Source organism: Narcine bancroftii, chromosome 1 (genome assembly GCF_036971445.1).
Source record: "Narcine bancroftii isolate sNarBan1 chromosome 1, sNarBan1.hap1, whole genome shotgun sequence".
In the NCBI taxonomy this organism is placed as follows: domain Eukaryota; kingdom Metazoa; phylum Chordata; class Chondrichthyes; order Torpediniformes; family Narcinidae; genus Narcine; species Narcine bancroftii.
This window is the reverse complement of record NC_091469.1, coordinates 111,814,478-111,833,774: the sequence shown is the minus strand read 5'-3', so window position 1 is coordinate 111,833,774 and position 19,297 is coordinate 111,814,478. Positions and strand designations below refer to the sequence as shown.

The 19,297-nt window shown below is 37.5% G+C and overlaps 1 protein-coding gene across 2 annotated transcripts in view; it reads right to left on the bottom strand.

Moving 5' to 3' along the window:
- LOC138762687 (hyaluronan and proteoglycan link protein 1-like) overlaps positions 1-19,297 on the bottom strand; it is a 141,120-nt gene that overhangs the window by 7,877 nt on the left and 113,946 nt on the right. The gene's annotated exons all lie outside the window — the stretch shown is intronic.

Below are 19,297 nucleotides of genomic sequence, written 5' to 3'. Positions count from 1 at the left end.
CCAGCCAATTCCTCTTGTAAAGAACACAAGGGTTTTTCAACAAGCTGAACCCCCACAATCTATCTATTTTAAAAACATATTTATATAATATAATATACCTCGTAACAGTACAAATTCATTCGAATTGGATTTGAACCCCAGTCCCAATCTCTGGCACTGTAACAGCACTGTGCTAACTGCTACACTATCTGTTCTGCCCATTGGAAATTTCTGATATTGCAATGAATAAAGTCATAAACTATTCTGCCCTTCCCTATAATTTAGATCTTCAAATCCTGGCAAAATCCTTCTAAATTTTCACTGCCTTCTTTCAATCTTATTGATATATTTACCGTAGGTGAACAAAATTGCATGCAATACCTACATCAGTGTCTCAAATAATTTCAACATACCATCCCAGCTCCAATACTCAATACTTTGATTTATGAAAGACAATGTGTCAAAAAGCTCACCCTTTCTACGTGTGACATGATTTTCAAGGAATTACGGTATGTACTGGTATTCCCAGAACCCTCTGTTCTATAGAAATCTACATGGCCAAACCACTTACTCTGCAAGTCCTACCCTAGTTTATCCTCCAAAAGTGCAAAACTTCGCGCCTGTGTGCATTAAATTTAATTTGTCATTTTGCAGCCCATTTTTCCAGCTAGTCTAGATCTAGCTGCAAGCTTTGAAAACCTTCTTTGTTGTCTAATTTCTGGAAATCCAATTTACTACATTTTATCATCCAGATCATCGATTGAGATGACAAGCAAAAGTGGACCCAAAACTGATTCCTGAAGCACACCACTAGACGCAAATCTCCAGAAAGGCAATACTCCACTACCACACTCTACCACAGAGCCCAATTACTCCTCCAATTTATTACCTTGCCATGAATGATAAGTGACTGAACCTACCTAACTAACCTCCCATACAGGACCTTATCAAAGGCCACGTAGACATCATTCATGGCCTTTCATCAACTTTCCTGGTAACCTCCTCAAAAATCTCTATAAGTTTGATTAAACATGACATCCCACCCATAAAGCTACGCTGACTATCCATAATTCATCCCTGTCTATCAAAATATTTGTATATCAGATCTCTTATAACACCTTTTGTTATATAGTCAGGATAATGTGAACTAATTTGTAATGTGTGTGTGTGTGTGTGTGTGTGTGTGACATAACAGTTTCCTGAGATGGTGGAAGACATCAGTAAGTAAAGTCTCTTCTGTTCTTTCAATTTTGCATCTCTAAGTTCTTTAAGAAGCCTCCCAAGTAACACGGAGACATAACACCTGCCAATGAGGTACTCTTAACTTACTACTGATGTCAGGCTCACTGGCCTATAATTTCCCAGTTTATTTTTCAAGCCATTTTTAGACAATGGAACATCATGAGTGACCCTCATGATGCACCTTATGGCGAAGGAACATATTAAATATATCTGCCAGGACCCCTGCAATTTCTACCCTGTGACAGAACCACTGAAATTTGATTCCTTGCTATACTATGGAATTGAATTTCAGAAGTGGGATGGCGCTATTACTTTTTAACTTATAAAGCACTTGTTGGTGAATAGTTTTGTCTGTTTTGGTTCATTCTAGACTCCATACCTTAATATTTTCATGGCTTTCAAATATTTTTATGTATTTCAGTCTTGTTATCATTACTCTAGATTGCATATAACGGATTGAAATTCCATTTGATTTTATGTTTCAATGGATTTGGAAGGAAATATAAATATCATTACAAATATATAGGAATATTTATAAATGGACAATTACGGTTATCTATTCATCATTTTTATTATGTGATTGTTAAGTTAAATTTTCCGTTTCTAAAATACATGTTTGCGACTGTAAAGGATGATACTAGGGATGAGAAACAACAGGATATCTTGGTAAAATGAAGCAGCAGGTTAGAAGAAATTCCTTTGTGCAAAAATCTATGGGGAATGTGGAATGTTTTGGGGCAATAATTTATCAGTTGTTTGAGATTAATTCTCTTGCAACCTACAAGAGGAAAGAGAGATAAAGGAAAACAAAGAACAATGGATAAGAACAAAGGACTAGTTTTGTATTAGCCAAACAAGGAGCTGGCACAAACACAAAGAGCTCTTGCTGTGCTGCAATCTTTTTATTGTCTGCTCATGCAGAACATTTACTTCAGCTGATATCTTCCTTTGTGGGAAGTATAGAAATCTGCAGAGATGTAATCTTGGCAATTATGTCAGATTCATGAATTGACCAAGCTTTTTTAAAAAAATAACATCCATTCAAGAAAGGTTAATATTTGAGCTAATTAAATTAATAATACGTTTGAGATTAAAAAGTATCACATTAACAGCTTTGTTCCTGCTTCATGCAAAAATTAAAAAGTACAATGCTTCTCTTATGCTTCATTATGGGCACTGCAGAACTAGTCATTAGTTGCGCAACTTATAACTTTTGCCAAACTAAGCAAACACAATTATTTTAAATTGTAATCTCAGGATCTTTAAGGAAACAGCTTTTGCCAAAATCAAATGACTTCTACTAGCCAGCATAAATGTCCACATCATGCAACATAGTTGGGTCTTTCATTATCAGTTTTCATTTGGCAGTCCAATATGATTAATCTAAACTCCTTTTTTTCTTTAAAAAAAAACTTTATTTAATTATTTACAAAATCCATAATATAAAAATGAAAACTACAACTATCCCACCCCCTTCCCCCACCCTCAACAGACCGCACAAGGGAAGCATTGAAGAAAATACATACAGCAGTTTAAGATATTACTAAATTCATACATTTCAAATAAGATGACCACATCTTAACAAAAAAAAATCATAATTATCATGCAAATTATATGTTATTTTCCCTATATAATTACAAGACCTCAACTCATTAGGCCAACGATTTACTTTTATCTCAACTTCGTCTTTCCAAGAAATCACAACACATTTATGCGCTACAGCCAATGCTAAACGTAAAAATGCTGTCTGAAATTTATCTAACCCCAAATCCATAAATGAAGCAGTATAACCCAACAATTTTTTTTGGGGGATCTAACAAAAATTTAATTTTAAACAAATTTTAAAGAAATTCCCTAATTTTATACCAAAATGATTGAATTTTATCATGAAGCCAAACGGAATGTAAAAATGTTCCTACACATAATCCATATCTAAAACATGACTCCAAATTACTAAATCCATATTTTCTCAATTTCTCAGGGGTTAATATAACGGATGGAAAAATTATAATTAATCATACTATATCTTACATTAAACAATTTATTCACACCATCGAAACTCATCATCTCCTAGTCGGCCTGATTTCCCATTTAATCCTGGATTTATCTAAATTTATTTTATCCATAGTGTCTTGTAACAATGCATACATCTCTGAAATAAAACCCTTATCTGAAAAATGAAAAATCATAAACTCAAATTTCCTTAACTTAGGAATTTTTATTTCTCTTCCAAAATTATCTTTCACTAATGCTCTAATTTGATAATAAACAAACAAAGAATTCACTGAAATTCCAAATTTCTCTCTAAGTTGATTAAATGATAACAATTTACGCTCTTCAAAACAATCCTGCAATAACTTTATTCCTTTAATCTGCCATTTTAATTTGATATATTGGGGCTTAAAACAATATTTTACCTTTTGAGCCTATTAGTAAATTCCTTTTAGTTCAAATCTCTAACAAATGTTTCAAAATCGGTACATTATATCCCTGTAATAAAAAAGAATTCCATTTAAATACAAATTGATGTAGATAAGGTTCCGATACACCAGCCAATTCTACCCTGGCCCAACTAGGGTGGCACGAAACATCCAACATAATGCTTCATAATAATTTTGAAAATGGGGTAATTGCAAACCTCCCAAAGCATATTTCCAGGTCAATTTATGTATCACTACTCTAGCTAATTTTCCCTTCCATAGAAATTCTTGAACTACTTTATTTAAATCCTGAAAAAAGGATTTTGAAAGAAAACAAGGAATCGATTGAAAAAGATACTGAATTCGTGGAAAGGTATTCATCTTAATACAATTTACTCGACCTATTAATGACAAAGGTAAATCCTTCCATTTAATCAATTCTGCTTTAATTTTTCTCATTAATGGTACATAGTTTAAATTATACAATGATTGAATATTTACATCAATCATTATCCCTAAATACTTAATTTTATCAGTCCAACAGAGTTTGGTAATTTGTCTACACTGATCATAATTTCCCTCAGAGATTGGTAATATTTCACTTTTGTCCCAATTCACTTTATATCCTGATAATTTACCATATTGTTCTAAACATTCTTGCAAGTAAATTAAAGATCATTCCGGATTCGTTAAATATATCAAAACATCATCAGCAAATAGATTAATCTTATATTCATCATCTGCTATCCTTATACCTCTAATATTCTCATTCTGCCTAATAGCTTGGGCTAACGGTTCAATGACCAACGCAAATAGAGCTGGTGACAGAGGACAACCTTGACGAGTTGAACGTGATAATTTAAAGAAAGAAGAGGTTTGACCATTTGTCATCACCCTAACAATAGGATTATTATATAATGCTTTAACCCAACCAATAAAAAAGGGTCCAAACTTATATTTCTCCAAAATTTTAAATTAAAAAAATCCATTCAACCCTATCAAAAGCTTTTTCAGCATCTAAAGTAACTACCATTGGTAGGTTGGGTTGCTGACATTAAGCATTGATCAGTGAAATCACTCTAAGAATATTGTCAGAAACATACCTATTTTTAATAAAACCAGCCTGGTCAGCATGTACCAATTGTGCTAAATACTTATCAAATCTAATTGCCAATAATTTCACTATTATTTTATAATCCACATTTAATAAAGAGATTGGCTGATCTGATGCTACATTCAAAGGATCTCTATTTTTTTTGGTATAACCGTTATTATTGCACTTAAACACGAATCTGGTAGAGCTTGTTCCTGTGCTACCTGATGAAGAACATCCATAAATAAAGAGGACAGATCATCATAAAAAACTTTATAAAATTTAACAGTGAACCCATCATCTCCTGGAGACTTTCTGTAAGGCATTTGTTGAATAACATCCTTTATTTCTAAATCTGTAAAAGGAGAATCCAGTTTCCTCACATCATCTTCCCCTAATATTGGCAAATTTAGTTCTTACAAAAAAGATTCAATGGAACCATCATCTCCAACTCCCTCAGAAACATATAATTTCTGATAAAATGATAAAAATTGGTCATTGGTTCCTGAGGTTTAAAAGTAACTGAGTTATGCTTATTCTGTTCTCAGTTGGCACGCTAAAACTTTATGGGCTCTGTCCCCTAACTAATGATAACATTGTTTAGATCTTTGAATCAAACATTCAAATTGATATGTTTGTGGTGTATTATATCATAACTTCAATTTTGATAACAATGTCTAGTTTGAATTTTGCAACATTTAATGTGCAGGGTTTAAATAACCCAATTAAGCGTAAATGTGTTTTAGCCAATTTAAAAAAGATGAAAATCGACATTGCTTTTCTGCAGGAAACTCATTTAACTGAAAAAGAACATTTGAAATTGAAGAGAGATTGGGTTGGTCATGTATTTTCATCTTCTTTCAATTCAAAAGTAAGAGGAGTGGTGATCTTGATTCACAAGAAAATACCATTTGAACTTGAATCGTTGGTGGAATCAGTTGGCCAAATTCTAATGATTAATTGTCAATTGTTTGCTGAGTCATGGTCACCTAATGTTGATGACGAACAATTTGTGTCTGAAGCTTTTTAAACTTTAAGTCAAGCTAAACAAAATATTTTGATTGGGGGAGATTTCAATTGCGTATTAGATCCATTATTGGATAAAACTCTGAAAATCTTGAAAAAATCAAAAGCAGCGGTTCAATTGGTTTACTTGATGAAAGACTTAAATGTGATAGAAGTTTGGAGAAAGTTAAATCCTACTGAGAAAGATTTTTCATTTTATTCCTCACATCATGATTCATTTTCCAGGATTTACTTCTTTTTGGCATCAGCACATTTGCAATCTTGTTTTATACAAGCTGAATATAAGAGTAGAATAATTTCTGATCATTCATTGTTATTCATTTCTTGTGTTGGGCTGGAAGTTATTCAATCAACTTTTCGGTGGAGGTTTAATGCAATGCTATTGATTAAAAATGGAATTTGTAAAATTCATTAAGGATCAAATTGTTTCTTTTTTGGATTTGCATAGGAATACAGTTCAGAGTAATTTTACTTTATGGGATGCTTTGAAGGTGTTTTTACGTGGTCAAATTATTAGCTATGCATAAAAGGAAAAGAAGAAATTTTTGGCAGAGACTCGGTCATTGGAAAAACAGATAGCTGATTTGGGAAAAGAACTTCAGAGGAATTGTACGGAGGATAATAAGGCAGCTTTGACTAAATTGAAGTTACGATATAATACACTAAAAAGATAACCTAAACTCATTATGGACATTAAACTAATGGATGTTATTGATATCTGGCAGAGGATTCCCTGGTCATGTATTAGTATTATTACATGCTCACATTTTATTAAATGTGAGTGTAACTTTAAGGGTTAATACAGGCTGAAAACATTCACAGTTGTGGTGAGACTGGATGCCACCATCTAACTATAAACAAAGTTAATGCTCTGAAAGAAGAGAAAACAGGTGGTAAGTGAGTCATGTGAGTGGGACAGTAAAAGAAACAGCTTTTTCATTATTGACCAGCTGGTATTGATGAATACAGAGGTGAAGTGACTCTGTGTGAAATAGACAATTCTCCAGATTCTCCCTGTCAGGGGAATTATTGAACCACCATGACCATTGTAATGGTCATTTTTTATTGATCCGTATTCAGGTAAAGGAAACAGGAGAATCCTCAATTGGATCATAACCATTGTGATGGTCATTTCGACTGACCCATGCCTGGGTTTTGGAAGCATCATGGAAGTCACATGTTTCATTTCCCCAAAGTAATGGGAAGTTCTGACAACTATTTGTATGAAAGGGCATTTCTTTGGAAGCATCTTAACAAGGATTTGGAAGTTTTGAACAAGCCAGTCACTCAGTCTCTCCCACCTCCTTTGTAATTATTTCTGAGCATCAGTTTAAAAGTCTCCATTTCAACATAGGATTTCTAAGACTTAACTTTGGGAATAACTTTCCAGAATTGTGCCTAAGCTGTAATGGTTTGAGTATCCCACACAGGTACACACACACATATATAAGTATATTCATGCACAGTTAGGGTTAAGTTTAGATAAGTTATTATATTATTAGTAGCTATAAATAAATATATTGTTTTAAAAGAAAAACAATACCAGTCTCTTGATGACTATCTATTTCTGCTGGACTGCAATGTAACTAATTGGGGGATTGTCCAGGATATGACCAAAATTAAAGCTTATTGATCGATGATTTTTGATTTGATTGGTTAAATTGCTTGTGTGTATGAAAAACAGCAGCAATGGATATTATGATTTTATAAAATCACCATCTTCTGTGGGTTTGCAGAGGGCAAAAATGGATGAGTTAGTGGATATTACCCAAAGGTTGAAATTTAGTGCAATAAAGCCATCTATGAAAAAGTCTGAGATTTGGGGAATTACAGGAGAGCACCATATAGCAGCGGGGAAGTTTGGAGAGGAGGAATTATAAAAATATCCCAAGAGTAAATTCCTTGAGCAGACTGAGCTATAAAAATGTGACTCACTTACCACCTGTTTTCTCTTCTTTCAGAGCATTAACTTTGTTTATAGTTAGATGGTGGCGTCCAGTCTCACCACAACTGTGAATGTTTTCAGCCTGTATTAACCCTTAAAGTTACACTCACACTTAATAAAATGTGAGCATGTAATAATACTAATACATGACCAGGGAATCCTCTGCCAGATATCAATAACATAGATGTAACATCCATTAGTTTAATGTCCATAATGAGTTTAGGTTATCTTTGTAGTGTATTATATCGTAACTTCAATTTAGTCTCTGCTTCCTCTGTCTCAAACTATCTTTGGTTTTCTGCTTCCTTCGCCACAAATTTAGTGTATGCGAGTTAGAATTAGACAAATGTAGTCTTGTAAGGGATGAAGCAGAGAAGCAAAGGCAGTTTGAGAAAGAAGAGGAAAGATGAATTTCCACTTTCTAGTACTAGTGAGAGGTTTGTGACCAGTAGCGAGGTTAGTTAGTTCATCCATTGATGAGGCTGAGATTGACAAATACTTCCAGCATTTAGAGAAAGTAGCTGAGAGTTTAAAGTGGCCAAAAAACTATTGGTACCTCATGTCACAAAGCATGAGTAGGGAAAGCCCAACAGGCTAACACTGTCCTGTCCTTACAACTGAAGAAGCTGCTAGTTATGAGACTGTAAAGAAAGCCATGCTTAAGGCTTATGAACTGGTTCCAGAAGTTTATAGGAAAAAAATCAGGAATTTGAGAAAATCAGTGAACCAGTCTTATATGGATTTTGCATTCGACAAAGCTGTGCTTTGACCGATGGTGTACATTACAAAAAAAAGATTATTATAACAGACTGAGAGAGCTGATGTTAGTTGACAAAATTAAAAGGTGTGTTCCTAATGACATAAAAGCATATTTAGATGTAAAAGGAGTGGAAACTTGTCAGGAATCTGCTAAATTAGTGGATCTGTATGCTTTAACCTGCAAGGTTAAATTTGTACCAAGTAGAGGCTTCCAAAAGGATAATATGGACTATCGAAGTAAATTAGAAAATAAATCGGGAAGTAACGCAAGGGTAAAGATGAAGGGAAGCAAGAAAAGGAAAAAACTTCGGGTCCCCTTTGCCACTATTGTAAGAAATCTGTTTACGTGGTAGCAAATTGTTCTGTGCTAGGGAAAAAAGAAGAAAAAGGAGGTAGAGCCGATGCTTGTATCCAAAGAGATGCAACAAATAGAAATCAAAAATGTTCCAGACCTGTTGATAACATTAGGGATGAATTCAAATACTTTGAGTCAGAGGATTTGGCTTCTGTAAAGGAAAGGTCACTACAAGTGACAGTGAAAATCCTTCGAGATACTGGGGCTGTCCAGTCACTCATATTGGACAGTGTTTTGGAGTTTGGCGATGAGACTGCTATGGGTGAAATTAATTTGATTGAAGGTCTGTGAGGTGATCTGGAGTTGATACCTACCTCTGCACAGGGTAGTGTTAAAATCTGCATTGGTTGATGGACCTGTTATGATCAAGTTTACCAGTGGAGGGAGTTTCATTGTTATTAGGAAATGACCTTGAAGAGGGTAAAGTGTCCCTGCAGTGCAGTTGACAGCTAATCCAGTCATTGATGAGAGAAAGATTGATGATATATATCCAGCCTGCACAATGACTTGAGCTATGGCTAAAATGCTTGCCAGTGTAAAAGGTGCTATGCAGACTGATTTCATGGGGAGCAGAATCTGTGATAATACAAAACACCACTCAGGTTGTAATGACCTGCCAAAGACTTTACCTCCTTCTTTATTGGACCAGAGTTCTGGTGTTAAACCCGTGTAAGGATTTGTCATTATTCCAAAAATAGTTTATAACGATGAAGGACAAACATCCTGATCTTACTGGTGAGAAATAAGCCTCTCTCTGATAATAAAATTAATAAATTTCCAATTGGTTATTATTTCAAGAAGGTGTGTTGATGAATAAGTGGAGACCACCTGATATCCCAGCCAGTTAAAAATGGGCAGTTGTTCACAAAGTTATAGTTCCTAAAGTCTATAGGGACAAAATTTTAACTTTGGGTGATTATCTTGGGGTAAGTAAAATATGTATAAGATTATGAAACAATTCTATTGGTTTAGTATAAGAAAAGATGTTGTGATATTTTGCCAGACATGTCACATTTGTCAGATTGTGGGTAAATACAATCAGGGTCCCCCTGTGGCTCCATTATAACTCATTCTGGTTTTTGGCGAGCCCTTTTGTAAAGTTATTATGGATTGTGTTGGCTCATTGCCTAAGACAAAAGCTGGGAATCAGTATTTGTTAACTGTCATGTGCACAGCTTCCAGGTTTCCAGAATCAATACCACTTAGAAATATTAAAGATAAAAATGTAACAAGAAATCTTATAAAATTTTTCACTTTAGTCGATTTGCCTAAAGAGATTTAATCAGACCTGGGAAGTAATTTCATGTTGTGGCTGTTTCAGCAGTAAGTTTATAAATTGGGAACTAACCAAATCAAATCATCTGCATATCATCCAGAATATCAAGGGGCCCTGGAGATGTTCCATTTGACCTTCAAAACCATGATGAGGACCTATTGTTTTGAGAATGAGAAGAACTGGGATGATGGTGCCAATTTGCATTTGTTTGTAGTGAGATTGTCTGTACAAGAATTATTAGACTTTAGCCCTCTTGAACTGGTGTTTGGACATCAAGTTAGAGAACATTCAATGTCATTGAAGGAACAGGGGTTTAATGGGCAAAGGTAGTCCCCTTGTTTAAAAAAAGTAATAGGGAGAATCCTGGGAATTATAGACCAGTGAGTCTTGTGTCAGAGGCCTGTAAACTGATGGAAAGGATTCTTAAGGAGAGAATCTATGAGCATTTGGAGAAGTACAGTCTACTCAAGGCTAGTCAGCATGGCTTTGTGAAGGGAAGGTCATGCCTCACAAGTCTAATTGAGTTTTTTGAGGAGGTAACAAAAGAAGTTGATGAGGTTAGGATGGTTGATGAGGTCTACATGGATTTTAGCAAGCACTTGACAAGGACTCACAGAAGAGACTCATCCAGGAAGTCATGAGTCACAGAATCGGTGGAGGATTAGCTGTATTGATAAAAAATTGGCTTTTAGGAAGAAAGCAGAGTGGAAGGAAAGTATTCTTCCTGGAGGTCAATGACTAGTGGAGTGCTACAGGGATCTGTTCTGGGACTTCTGGTATTTGTGATTTTATAAATGACCTGAATGAAGAGGTGGAAAGATGGGTCAGTAAGTTTGGGGATGACACGAAGGTTGGAGGAGTTGTGGATGGAGCTGAAGGTTGTCGAAAGTGACAAGAGGATAAAGACAGGTTGCAGAGTTGGGCAGACGGAGTTCAATCTGGATAAGTGTGAGGTAATGCATTTTGGAAGGACCAACCAGAAAGCTGAGTACAGGGTTCATGGTCAGTTACTTAAGACTATGGATGAACAGAGGGAACTTGAAGTGCAAATTCATACATTCCTCAAGGTTTCCGCACAGGTTGATAGGATAGTTAAGAAGGCCTATGCGGTGCTGGGATTCATTAATGGGCGATTGAATTCAGGAGTAGAGAGGTCACGTTACAACTCTACAAATCTTTGTTAAAACCACACAGATTATTGTGTTCAGTTCTGATCACCTCATTATAGAAAGGATGTGGAAGCAATGGAGAAGGTGTAGCAGAGATTTACCAGGATGTTGCCTGGATTGGGAAACAAGTGTTATGAGGCAAGGTTAGCAGAGCTGGGACTTTTCACTTTGAAGCGTAGAAAGATGAGAGGAGATTTGATAGAGGTCTACAAGATTATGAGAGGCATAGATATGTTGGACAGCCAGCACCTGTTTCCTAAGGCAGGATCAGAAAATACCAAAGGACATAAGTACAAAGTTAAGGTAAGGAAATTTAGGGGAGACATCAGGGGTAAGTTTATTTAAACACTGAAAGTTGTGGGAGCCTGGAATGCCTTGCCAGGGTTGATGGTGGAAGGTGAAACATTAGAGGCATTTAAGAGACTCTTAGACAGACACATGAATAAAAGTAAGATAGAGGGTTATGGGGTAGGGAGAGTTTAGTTCTTTTTTTAGGAAGGGATATATGGGTCAGCACAACATCAAAGGCCAAAGGGCCTGTACTGTGCTATATTATTCTATGTTCTGTGTTATGATCTATGAGGATGTGCAGTTGAAATTGTTAGATTATGTTTTACAGTTTAAATGTCTATAAATTAGCTCAAAAGAATTTGAAATTGGGCTCAAGGCAAAATGAAGATCTGGTATGATAGGGTGAGAACTTTTAAACTGGGGGATAAAGTGTTAATCCTTTTCCCAATAAATTCTTATCCACTAAGGACAAAATTTTCAGGTCCGTATAAGATCGAGTCAAAGGTGATTGAAGTCAGCTATGTAGTTAAAACAGCTCATCAGAGATGTAAAACACAGAGTTGCCTTGACAACATGTTAAAACTTTATTTTGAGCACTTGGGCCATAGCAAGGAACAACCTCTTCACCATAGGTTAGGGTCATTTCAAACAAAACATTGTCCCAGTTCATCTGTTTAACTCAAGTGTTTTGCAGAATTTGGATGCTAAATTGGCTCATCTTCAGTCTCAGGAAAAAGAAAAAAATGAAGCAGCTACTTTTTAAATTTAGCAACCTGTTTCCAGATGTACCTAAGAAAACCCCAATTACTTGTCATGATGTTGATGTTGGAGATGCCAAACCTATTGACTGAATGTTGAAAAATGCAAACTGGTAGATCAAGAGATTGAATATATGTTAAAGAATGTTATTGTTAGATGTTCTACCTCAGACTGGAGTTCACCTTGTGCCTAAACCAGATGGGGCGGTTAGATTTTGCTCTGATTATAGAAAAGTTAATGTAGTAACAGAGACTGATGCTTAGCTTATCCATAGGGTGGATGATTGTGTGGACAAGGTTTGAAAGGCTAAGCTTCTTACAAAAATGGACTTATTAAAAGGTTATTGATGTGTTCCCTTAGCAGACAGAGGTAGGGCAATTTCTGCATTTGCGACCTTGTAAGGGTTATATGAATACAATGCTTCATCATTTGGAATGAAAAATGCATCAGGGAGATTCCAAAAATGATTAATTATGTGATTCAAGGTTTAGAGCATACAAATGCTTATATTGATGATTTGGTTACAGGGACTGACATATATCTGAGTTGGAGAAATTGTTTGACAAACATTCAAAAACAAATCTGTTCAGATGAATGTTCAAATGATCTCTGAGTTTCCCATTCCCAAGGGTAAGAAAGCTATTAGGAGGTTTTTGGGAATCGTAGGGTATTATCAATAGTTCTGCAAATATTTTCTGTTATCACCCTTCCTTTGAATAAACCTTCTGAACAAAGGTGAAAACTTTGTTTGGACAGAACTTTATCAGTGAACATTTGATAAACTGAAAGCCATTTCATGTTACCAGCCTGTGCTTAAGTCACCTGACTTTGAGAAGCCATTTTCTTTAGCAGTAGATGCTAGTGTTGGAGCTGCAGGAATGGTGTTATTACAAAAGAATGGTTGTGATGACATTGACAATCCAGTGGCTTACTTCTCCAATAAATTCAATGAACATCAAAAGAATTATTCTACTATAGAGAAGGAATTATTGTCCCTTGTACTAGCTTTTCAGCATTTCAATGTTTACATCTGCACTGCTGAAGGACCACTTATTGTGTATACTGACCATTATCCCTTAGGGCTCTTGAGTAAAATGAAAAACAAAAATAGATGATTGTTAAACTGGAGTCTAATTCTGCAGGAATATGATTTAATGATAACATATTAAAGACAAGGATAATGTAATAACTGATTGCCTTTCAAGATGTTAAGTTTGTAATATTGCAGAAAATTGTTATATTTGTTTATTATATTATCTAAAAATAGTGAATGTAGTATTTCAAACATTGTATATTGTAGTTAAAATGTTACACTTACAGCTCAATATTTTCATTGTTGAGAGAGGTATTTTGTCCTCATATTTCATTTAGTGTGAATTCGATGCTGTCGGCCTCTGCCATCTCGAGTACTTCGATGTTAGGGATGAAGTCGCTCCAATGAATGTTGAGGATGGAGCGGAGACAACACTGGTGGAAGCGTTCTAGGAGCTGTAGGTGATGCCGGTAGAGGACCCATGATTCGGAGCCGAACAGGAGTGTGGATATGACAACGGTTCTGTATACGCTTATCTTTGTGAGGTTTTTCAGTTGGTTGTTTTTCCAGACTCTTTTGTGTAGTCTTCCAAAGGCGCTATTTGCCTTGGCGAGTCTGTTGTCTATCTCGTTGTCGATCCTTGCATCTGATGAAATGGTGCAGCCGAGATAGGTAAACTGGTTGACCGTTTTGAGTTTTGTGTGCCCGATGGAGATATGGGGGGGCTGGTAGTCATGGTGGGGAGCTGGTTGATAGAGGACCTCAGTTTCCTTCAGGCTGACTTCCAGGCCAAACATTTTGGCCGTTTCTGCAAAACAGGACGTCAAGCGCTGAAGAGCTGGCTCTGAATGGGCAACTAAAGCGGCATCATCTGCAAAGAGTAGTTCACGGACAAGTTGCTCTTGTGTCTTGGTGTGAGCTTGCAGGCACCTCAGATTGAAGAGACTGCCATCCGTGCGGTACCAGATGTAAACAGCGTCTTCATTGTTGAGGTATTTCATGGCTTGGTTCATGCTGAAGAAGATTGAAAAGAGGGTTGGCGCGAGAATGCAGCCTTGCTTCACGCCATTGTTAATGGAGAAGGGTTCAGAGAGCTCATTGCTGTATCTGACCCGACCTTGTTGGTTTTCGTGCAGTTGGATAACCATGTTGAGGAACTTTGGGGGGCATCCGATGCGCTCTAGTATTTGCCAAAGCCCTTTCCAAAGTCGAAAGCTTTGGTGAGGTCAACAAAGGTGATGTAGAGTCCTTTGTTTTGTTCTCTGCACTTTTCTTGGAGTAGTCTGAGGGCAAAGACCATGTCAGTAGTTCCTCTGTTTGCGTGAAAGCTGCACTGTGATTCTGGGAGAACATGCTCGGCGACACTAGATATTATTCTATTTTGGAGAATCCTAGCGAAGATTTTGCCTGCAATGGAGAGCAGCGTGATTCCCCTGTAGTTTGAGCAGTCTGATTTCTCGCCTTTGTTTTTGTACAGGGTGATGATGATGGCATCACGAAGGTCCTGAGGCAGTTTTCCTTGGTCCCAACAGAGCATGAAAAACTCATGCAATTTGGTATGCAGAGTTTTGCTGCCTGCCTTCCAGACCTCTGGGGGGGATTCCATCCATACCTGCTGCTTTGCCACTTTTCAATTGTTCAATTGCCTTATATGTCTTTTCCTGGGTGAGGACCTCATCCAGCTCTAGCCTTAGGGGCTGTTGAGGGAGCTGGAGCAGGGCGGAATCTTGGACTGAGCGGTTGGCACTGAAAAGAGATTGGGAGTGTTCTGACCATCGGTTGAGGATGGAGATCTTGTCGCTGAGAAGGACTTTGCCGTCTGAGCTGCGCAGAAGGCTTTGGACTTGGGGTGAGGGGCCGTACACAGCCTTTAGAGCCTCGTAAAAACCCCTGAATTCGCCAATGTCCATGATGAGCTGGGTTCGTTTCATTGTCATACCCACACTCCTGTTCGGCTTCGAATCATGGGTCCTCTACCGGCATCACCTACGGCTCCTAGAACGCTTCCACCAGCGTTGTCTCCGCTCCATCCTCAACATTCATTGGAGCGACTTCATCCCTAACATCGAAGTACTCGAGATGGCAGAGGCCGACAGCATCGAATCCATGCTGCTGAAGATCCAACTACGCTGGGCAGGTCACGTCTCCAGAATGGAGGACCATCGCCTTCCCAAGATCGTGTTATATGGCGAGCTCTCCACTGGCCACCGTGACAGAGGTGCACCAAAGAAGAGGTACAAGGACTGCCTAAAGAAATCTCTTGGTGCCTGCCACATTGACCACCGCCAGTGGGCTGATATCGCCTCAAACCGTGCATCTTGGCGCCTCACAGTTCGGCGGGCAGCAACCTCCTTTGAAGAAGACCGCAAAGCCCACCTCACTGACAAAAGACAAAGGAGGAAAAACCCAACCCACCAATTTTCCCCTGCAACCGCTGCAACCGTGTCTGCCTGTCCCGCATCGGACTTGTCAGCCACAAACGAGCCTGCAGCTGACGTGGACATTTACCCCCTCCATAAATCTTCGTCCGCGAAGTCAAGCCAAAGAAGAAAGAAAGAACTTTAAGTATTAATACAGGCTGCAAACATTCAGATTTGTGGTGAGATGAGATGGCACCATCAAATATAAACGATAAACTAAGTTAATGCTGTGAAAGAAGAGAAAGAACAATGGCTGTTTATCCAGAAAAACAGGAAGTGAGTGAGTCATGTGAGTAGGACGATTAAAGAAGTATGCTTTTCATTATTGACCAGCTATTTGATGAACACAGAAGTGAAGTGACTATGTGTGAAATGAATAATTCTACTGATTCTCCCTCTCAGGGGAATTATTGAACCACTGTGATCATTGTAATGGTCATTTTGATTGACCCATATCTGGGAAAAGAAAACAGGAGAATTCCTACATTGGATTATAACCATTGAAATGGTAATTTTGACTGACCTGTGTCAACGTTTTGAAAGCTTAATGGAAGTCACACATTTTGTTTCCCCCTCACAAGGAAAAGGGAAGTTATGACAACTATTCACATAAAAAAAAACATTTTTCTGGAAACAACTCATCAAAAATTAGTGAGTTTTCAGCAGACCAGTTACTCAGTCTCTCGTACTTCCTTCATAATTACTTCTGAGCATCAGTTTAAAAGTCTGTGTTTCAACATAGGTTTTCTAAGACTGAACTTTGGGAATGACTTTCCAGAATTATGCCTAAGCTGTAATGTTTGGGTATCACACACACACACACTTAAATTTAGATAAGTTGTTATATTATTAGTAGTTATTAACAAATATATTGTTTTTAAAGAAAAACAATAACAGTCTCTTGGTGAATTTCTATTGCTGCTGGTCAGTGATGTAACAATATTGATAGCCAAATGAATAAAGAATTTTGTATCTGAATTTACTCTGGATTTTGATATTCCTAGATTCTATTAAATAGTCAGCCTCCATCTATTCCACTGATTATTGATCTGTGTGCACGGCATGCAGTTTTGGTCTCCTCATCTGAGGAAGGACATCTTCGCCATGGAGGGGGTGCAGAGAAGATTCACTAGATTGATACCAGGGATGGAAGGACTTGCATAGGAAGAAATGTTGGATAGCCTAGGCTTGTATTCTCTGGAATTTAGAAGATCGAGGTGGGATCTTATAGAAACATAAAATTCTTAAGGGTTTAGACAGACTAGACACAGGAAGGTTGTTTCCAATGCTGTGAAAAACCTGAACCAGGGGCCACAGTTTAAGGATAAGGGGAAGTTTTTGAGGACTGAGATGAGGAAAATTTTCTTCTCTCAGATGGTGTTGGATCTGTGGCACTTCCTGTGCCACAGGAAGTAGTTGAGGCCGGTTCCTTGTTAATATTTAAGAAAAGGTTAGATTTGGCCCTTGTGGCTAAGGGGATCAAGGGGTATGGGGAGGAAGCAGAAACCGGGTACTGATCAGCCATAATCATATTGAATGGCAGTGTAGGCTTGAAGGGCCAAATGGCCTACTCCTGCCCCTATTTTTCTATGTTTCTAATTGTACCACCATAGGGCAGTTCAGGACAACCAGGTAGGTATTAAACTGGGAATTAATAACCAACCAATTTTAAAGTTGGAAGTTATCTGCTGAACTAGAACTAGGGACATAGCTTCAAAATTTGTGGAATAGATTTGGGATGAAGATGTAGTGGAACTGCTTTTCCCTGTATAGTGAATCTGTGGGATTCTCTGTCCAAGGAAGCAATGGAGGCTGACTCATCAAATATATTTAATATTAGCTCTTATTGTGACAGATTCAGGAGTGAGGACTAATTCATATGTTCTGGTCTTGTTTGACCCCTGCTAAATATTTGGAAGATGTCTTACATACTTTAATCAATAATTATTAATGTAAACCTAACACCAGACCCTTTAATAGCCTTGTTCGGGATGATTGAATAGAAGGTAGTGAAATTGTCTTTATCTCAAAGTCATATATTAGCCATTGTCTCTTTTATTGCAAGACAAGTTATTTTGATCAGATGGAAAGATGTTGTCCTGCCCACTCATAATCAATAGTTACATGATTTAATGTCATATTTAACTTTAGAGAAAATTAGATGTTCAACTGGTGTTTTATATTTAAAATTTTCAAATCTTTGCGGCTCTATTTTGAATTATTTTCATAAACTTTAATGTTAATGATAATTAAGTAATCTGATTTTCGTGGATTTGAATTTCTTTTTATTTTTTACTGTATATTAATCATACAATTTTGGAATGGTTTGGGGTTTGGATTATAAAAGTATTTTATTTTTTTTTTCTTTTTTCTGCTTTATCTTTGAATTAATAGTGTTGGATAATATAAAAAAAATTCTATTAAAGTGAGTTTGATTACTTTCTTACAGTTGTATCATTGTCTCATAATTTTTTATGTATTCATATATAAAAATCTAATAAAAGAAAAGAACAGAAATTTCACTTATCAATAGGCAGGACATTATTCCAGGCAAAGTGTACTGAAGGTGCTGGAGACCATCTTCCTGATTCTGCAGTGACACTTGACTTAGAGCACAACAGTTGTTAAGTACAGGGTTCGTGGGACCATCTTAGAGATATTTGTCTCTATGCCACGAGGTTAATACGTCTTTCTCTTTTGATCCTTCTGTTTTGCTTCAGAAGTCAATAATGGACTCATTTTAGTGCAGGGGTCTGTTCAGCTCATCAAGCCAGTGCTGCTGTTTGAGAAGGGTAACACAGTTAGATCTATTTCTCAGCTTTTCATTAATGAAAGTAAAAATATGATGGGTGATTTGTGTAATTACCGAGGTTGTAGCCAAAATGTTTGGCCTGGAAGTCAGCCTGAAGAAAACTGAGGTCCTCCATCAGCCAGCTCCCCACCATGACTACCAGCCCCCCCCACATCTCCATCGGGCACACAAAACTCAAAACGGTCAACCAGTTTACCTATCTCGGCTGCACCATTTCATCGGATGCAAGGATCAACAACGAGATAGACAACAGACTCATCAAGGCAAATAGCGCCTTTGGAAGACTACACAAAAGAGTCTGGAAAAACAACCAACTGAAAAACCGCACAAAGATAAGCATATACAGAGCCGTTGTCATACCCACACTCCTGTTTGGCTCCGAATCATGGGTCCTCTACCGGCATCACCTATGGCTCCTAGAACGCTTCCACCAGCGTCGTCTCCGCTCCATCCTCAACATTCATTGGAGCGACTTCATCCCTAACATCGAAGTACTCGAGATGGCAGAGGCCGACAGCATCGAATCCACACTGTTGAAGATCAAACTGCGCTGGGTAGGTCACGTCTCCAGAATGGAGGACCATCGCCTTCCCAAGATCATGTTATATGGCGAGCTCTCCACTGGCCATTGTGTCAGAGGTGCACCGAAGAAGAGGTACAAGTACTGCCTAAAGAAATCTCTTGGTGCCTGCAACATTGACCACCGCCAGTGGGCTGA